Source organism: Ictalurus punctatus, chromosome 22 (genome assembly GCF_001660625.3).
Source record: "Ictalurus punctatus breed USDA103 chromosome 22, Coco_2.0, whole genome shotgun sequence".
Taxonomy (NCBI): Eukaryota; Metazoa; Chordata; class Actinopteri; order Siluriformes; family Ictaluridae; genus Ictalurus; species Ictalurus punctatus.
This window is the reverse complement of record NC_030437.2, coordinates 20,149,162-20,156,296: the sequence shown is the minus strand read 5'-3', so window position 1 is coordinate 20,156,296 and position 7,135 is coordinate 20,149,162.

The window sequence follows — 7,135 nt, the reverse complement described above, 5'->3', positions numbered from 1 at the left end:
TGTGTGTGTGTGTGTGTGTGTGTGTGTGTGTGTGTGGTTTTGAAAGCTGGTGATTCATTTAAACCACAATATAATAAAATAAATGAAATCTGTCAATGAAGTGATGAGATTTTAAATCATATAAACCAATAAAATAATAAACACATACCAATAAATAAATAAATAAATAATGATGCACATATTTAAACATTAATATTTAACATTCATAGATATTATTATAGTAAATAAACAACAGTGAAATAAAAATGATAATGAAACATTACTGCTGAGGTGACATTCAGGTGGAATCTTTCTTTCTCTCAGAACACACACACACACACACACACACACACACACACACACACACACACACACACTCACACACACACACACACACACACACACTAATGACAATGTCAGGAGAGATTCTCTAACAGAACTGGGTCAGTACGTCTCATCCTCTGAGAACACACACACACACACACACACACACACACACACACACACACACACACACTTGAGCACACTCACTGAGATATTCAATTATCTCAGGAGGTCAGCATTCCTGCTCTGTGGTGTCAGCAGCAATAAAGATAAAATCGTTCTTTGTCTCCTTTACGCACGCACACACACACACACACACACACACACACACACACACACACACACACACACACACACACACACACACACACACAGAATATACACAGTGGTGTGATGGAGCATGGTTACTGTTATCACCCTGAAGTTGATTATTTATCATGATCATTATTATCGGTTATTATCTAACAGAACCTCCCACTTTTTACTTATTAATGACGACACGTCAAACTTTTATCTGTTTCAAGAGAGTGACTTCCTGCTCTCACTTACACTATAGCAGCTAGAGACACTCGTTCCCTCACCACCCCTCTCTCTATCCTCTCTCTATCCTCACTCTATTCTCTCTCTATCCTCTCTCTATCCTCACTCTATCCTCTCTCTATCCTCTCTCTATTCTCTCTCTCTCCTCTCTCTATTCTCTCTCTATCCTCTCTCTATCCTCTCTCTATCCTCTCTCTATCCTCTCTCTATCCTCTCTCTATTCTCTCTCTATCCTCTCTCTATTCTCTCTCTATTCTCTCTCTATCCTCTCTCTATCCTCACTCTATCCTCTCTCTATTCTCTCTCTATCCTCTCTCTATTCTCTCTCTATTCTCTCTCTATCCTCTCTCTATCCTCTCTCTATCCTCTCTCTATTCTCTCTCTATCCTCTCTCTATCCTCACTCTATCCTCTCTCTATCCTCTCTCTATTCTCTCTCTATTCTCTCTTCTCACTTTATTCTCTCTCTTCTCTCTCTCTATTCTCTCTCTATTCTCACTTTCTTTTCTCTCTCTTCTCTCGTTATTCTCTTTCTATTCTCTCTCTCTCTCTATTCTCTCTCTATTCTCACTTTCTTCTCTCTCTTTTCTCTCTCGTCTCTCTTCTCTCTTTACTCTCTCTCTCCTCTCTCTCTATTCTCTCTCTCTTCTCTCTCTTTATTCTCTTTATTCTCTCTATTCTCTCTCTCTTTATTCTCTCTCTATTCTCTCTTTATTCTCTCTCTCTATTCTATCTTTATTCTCTTCTCTCTCTCTATTTTCTCTCTTCAAGTTAATAAGACGATAAAATGGCAGTTTGTTGCGTGTGTCAGTGAGAAACAGTAAAGGAGTGTAAACTCCTCCGTGCTGAAGATGTGGGAAACTTAAAGTTACAGCTTCACCCCTGACACTGGAGACTCCTTCCACAAATGTTACAGAAAACTTCACCACGTCAGCGATTTTTAATATCAGTTCACATGTAGCATCCGCCGTACGAGTTTTAGTGAACAGCCGTTACTATAGAAACGATAACATATCAAAACATTAATATAAACCCGCGCTGCTGTTATAGAGAATTAATCACCACCTTCTGGCCAATCAGAGTGGGGTGTATGATAATGAGGTGAGTGCAGCGCTGCAGGAGCGAGTGACGAAGCACAAAGAGAAAGACGTTACAGCGAGAGAGCCGAGAGACGACGGGAGGAAAAGATCTTTACTGCTCCCGCTGTAAATCAGCTGAGTGTAAAACAATCCCAGCCAAGCGCCTCTTTTCTGTTGGACAAAGTCCACAGTGTTCCCACACACACACACACACACACACACACACACACACACACACACACACTCTCTCTCACTCTCTCTCTCTCAGTGGTGCTTTGAGAAACCTGCCACTGCAAATCTCAGACTAACAGCCCTGCCTGACACGCCGAGAAAATAAATGGAAAATATATGATGAACTGCTGCGTCTCAATTTTGTCTTAAAGCAACAGTGCAGCGGCGACGACGTCCAGACACACGCTGTGCACCATGATACAGCACGGCCAAAACGCCATACAACATCTGCAATGACACACAACATCCTCAAACATTCACAACAACACTACAGCACTCACAGCGTCCACAATCAAACAAAACATCTGCAACGACAAGAAAAGTCCACAATCAAACAACTGCAATACGTGCACAGTGAAACGCCTGTAAGGTAACATCTGTAAGTAAATGTCCATAAGTAAACATCCGTAACTAAGCATCTGTAATTAAGCATCTGTAATTAAACAACTATCCACAATTAAACATCTGTAATTAAACATCTGCAGTTAAATGTCCGTAAGTAAACATCTGTAAGTAAACATCCGCAATTAAATGTCCATAAGTAAACATCTATAATTAAACATCTGTAATTAAATGTCTGTAAGTAAACATCTGCAATTAAATGCCTGTAAGTAAACATCTGCAATTAATTGTCCATAAGTAGACATCTGTAATTAAATGTCTGTAAGTAAACATCTGCAGTTAAGTGTCCGTAAGTAAACATCTGTAATTAAACATCCGCAATTAAATGTATGTAAGTAAACATCAGTAATTACAGATATGTAGGCAAATTTCTGTAATTAAACATCTGTAAGTAAACGTTCATAATTAAATGTCTGTAAGTAAACATCTGTAATTAAACATCTGTAATTAAACATGTGTAATTAAATGTCTGTAAACAAACATCTGCAATTAATTGTCCATAAGTAAACATCTGCAATTAAATGCCTGTAAGTAAACATCTGCAATTAATTGTCCATAAGTAAACATCTGTAATTAAACATCTGTAAGTAAACATCTGCAATTAATTGTCCATAAGTAAACATCTGTAAGTAAACATCTGCAATTAAATGTCTGTAAGTAAACATCTGTAATTAAAGATATGTAGGTAAACATCTGTAAGCAAACGTCTGTAATGAAATGTCTGTAAGTAAACATCTGTAATTAAAGATATGTAGGTAAACATCTGTAAGCAAACGTCTGTAATGAAATGTCTGTAGGTAAGTGTTTTCAGTGTGTTGTAAAGTTTTCAGTCACACATCATTACGACGGTGTATAAACAGTATGTAGTGCAGTCTGATGTAGTAATGGGTGTGGTTGTATCGGGTGTATGTTGTGACTGGGGTCAGTGCAGTTTGTCATTATGATACAGTGCAGTTATAGAAACAGTACAGATGTCAGCACAGCGTTCCTGCTCGAGTGTGTTGTTAAATAAAATATAAAAACTCTGAGATTGGCCGCAGTGTTTGGCAACCAGCCACATGTAAATGGATCAATAATCTCCGAGCTTCGCTGTGGAAGCTAATGAATATTGCATCGCTCATCAGCAGCACTATGTTCAGGATGAGAACTTTATTACGCTGAAAGGAAAATCTGTGTTTCGTTTAATGGATGATTAGGTGATTATTCTACCGTATGAACTCAAACTACACACATTATAGACGGCCATTTTCCCCGAAAGACCTGCGCTGGGCTTTTAAACTGACCATTAAGCATGAAGTCAGAGAGCACTGCTTTATCTGATCGCACAGGACAAGCTAACACAATATTTTCTTCCACATTAGTCAAGAATATATTATTTACATTACGTTGATTTATATTACACACACATATGTTTGGGTACATATTCTGAGCTCCTGGGGGCGTATGAGCTGATTATCTGACACACAAAGCACACGGAAACCTCGGCTGTGTCCTAACAGTCCTCCAGAGCGCTTAATTAAAGTGTCCTTCAGCGCACACTCCTCTGGGCCCTCCAGCCTTTTAGCGAATTAATTACAAAACACCAGACAATCAGAGTAATTCAGTCTCACCTCACATCATGAGCATCATCTACACACACACACACACACACACACACACACACACACACACACACACCTTACACAGATCGTCTGGACACAAGCTAATGTCCACTCTATCCACTTAATCAGAATATGTGGATAATTAATAACGTAAATCTCTCTACTCCAAAATACACAAAACTTTATAAACCTCTTAAATACAGAATTTTATCTCAGTTTAGAATAAACAGCGGTGTATAACATTACACTGTGTATAACATCACACTGCGTATAACATTACACTGCGTATAACATTACACTGCGTATAACATTACACTGTATAACATTACACTGTATAACATTACACTGTGTATAACATTACACTGCGTATAACATTACACTGTATAACATTACACTGTGTATAACATTACACTGTGTATAACATTACACTGTATATAACATCACACTGTATATAACATCACACTGTATATAACATCACACTGCGTATAACATCACAGTGTGTATAACATCAGACTGTATATAACATCACACTGTATAACATTACACTGTGCATAACATCAGTGTATATAACATCACACTGTATATAACATCACACTGCGTATAACATCAGACTGTATATAACATCACACTGTATATAACATCACACTGTGTATAACATCACACTGTATATAACATTACACTGTGTATAACGTTACACTGCGTATAACATTACACAGCGTATAACATTACACTGTATAACATTACACTGCGTATAACATTACACTGCGTATAACATTACACTGCGTATAACATTACACTGTATAACATTACACTGCGTATAACATTACACTGTATATAACATTGCACTGTATATAACATTACACTGTATATAACATCACACTGTATATAACATTACACTGCGTATAACATTACACTGTATATAACATTACACTGTATATAACATTACACTGTATATAACATTACACTGTGTATAACATCACACTGCGTATAACATCAGACTGTATATAACATCACACTGTACATAACATCACACTGTGCATAACATCACACTGCGTATAACATCACACTGTATATAACATCACACTGTGTATAACATCAGACTGTATATAACATCACACTGTACATAACATCACACTGTGCATAACATCACACTGCGTATAACATCACACTGTATATAACATCACACTGTATATAACATCACACTGCGTATAACATCACAGTGTATATAACATCAGACTGTATATAACATCACAGTGTATATAACATCACACTGTATATAACATCACACTGTATATAACATCACACTGCGTATAACATCACAGTGTATATAACATCAGACTGTGCATAACATCACACTGTGTAAAACATCAGACTGTATATAACATCAGACTGTATATAACATCAAACTGTATATAACATCACACTGTATATAACATCACACTGCGTATAACATCACACTGCGTATAACATCAGACTGTATATAACATCACACTGTATATAACATCACACTGCGTATAACATCAGACTGTATATAACATCACACTGCGTATAACATCACAGTGTATATAACATCACACTGTATATAACATCACACTGTGTATAACATCACACTGCGTATAACATCAGACTGTATATAACATCACACTGTATATAACATCACACTGCGTATAACATCAGACTGTATATAACATCAGACTGTATATAACATCACACTGTGTATAACATCACACTGTATATAACATCACACTGTACATAACATCACACTGTGCATAACATCACACTGCGTATAACATCACACTGTATATAACATCACACTGTATATAACATCACACTGTATATAACATCACACTGCGTATAACATCACAGTGTATATAACATCAGACTGTATATAACATCACACTGTATATAACATCACACTGTACATAACATCAGACTGTGCATAACATCACACTGCGTATAACATCACACTGTATATAACATCACACTGTATATAACATCACACTGCGTATAACATCACAGTGTATATAACATCAGACTGTATATAACATCACAGTGTATATAACATCACACTGTATATAACATCACACTGTATATAACATCACACTGCGTATAACATCACAGTGTATATAACATCAGACTGTGCATAACATCACACTGTGTAAAACATCAGACTGTATATAACATCAGACTGTATATAACATCAAACTGTATATAACATCACACTGTATATAACATCACACTGCGTATAACATCACACTGCGTATAACATCAGACTGTATATAACATCACACTGTATATAACATCACACTGCGTATAACATCAGACTGTATATAACATCACACTGCGTATAACATCACAGTGTATATAACATCACACTGTATATAACATCACACTGTGTATAACATCACACTGCGTATAACATCAGACTGTATATAACATCACACTGTATATAACATCACACTGCGTATAACATCAGACTGTATATAACATCAGACTGTATATAACATCACACTGTGTATAACATCACACTGTATATAACATCACACTGTACATAACATCACACTGTGCATAACATCACACTGCGTATAACATCACACTGTATATAACATCACACTGTATATAACATCACACTGTATATAACATCACACTGTATATAACATCACACTGCGTATAACATCACAGTGTATATAACATCAGACTGTATATAACATCACACTGTATATAACATCACACTGTACATAACATCAGACTGTGCATAACATCACACTGCGTATAACATCACACTGTATATAACATCACACTGTATATAACATCACACTGCGTATAACATCACAGTGTATATAACATCAGACTGTATATAACATCACAGTGTATATAACATCACACTGTATATAACATCACACTGTATATAACATCACACTGTATATAACATCAGACTGTATATAACATCACACTGTATATAACATCACACTGCGTATAA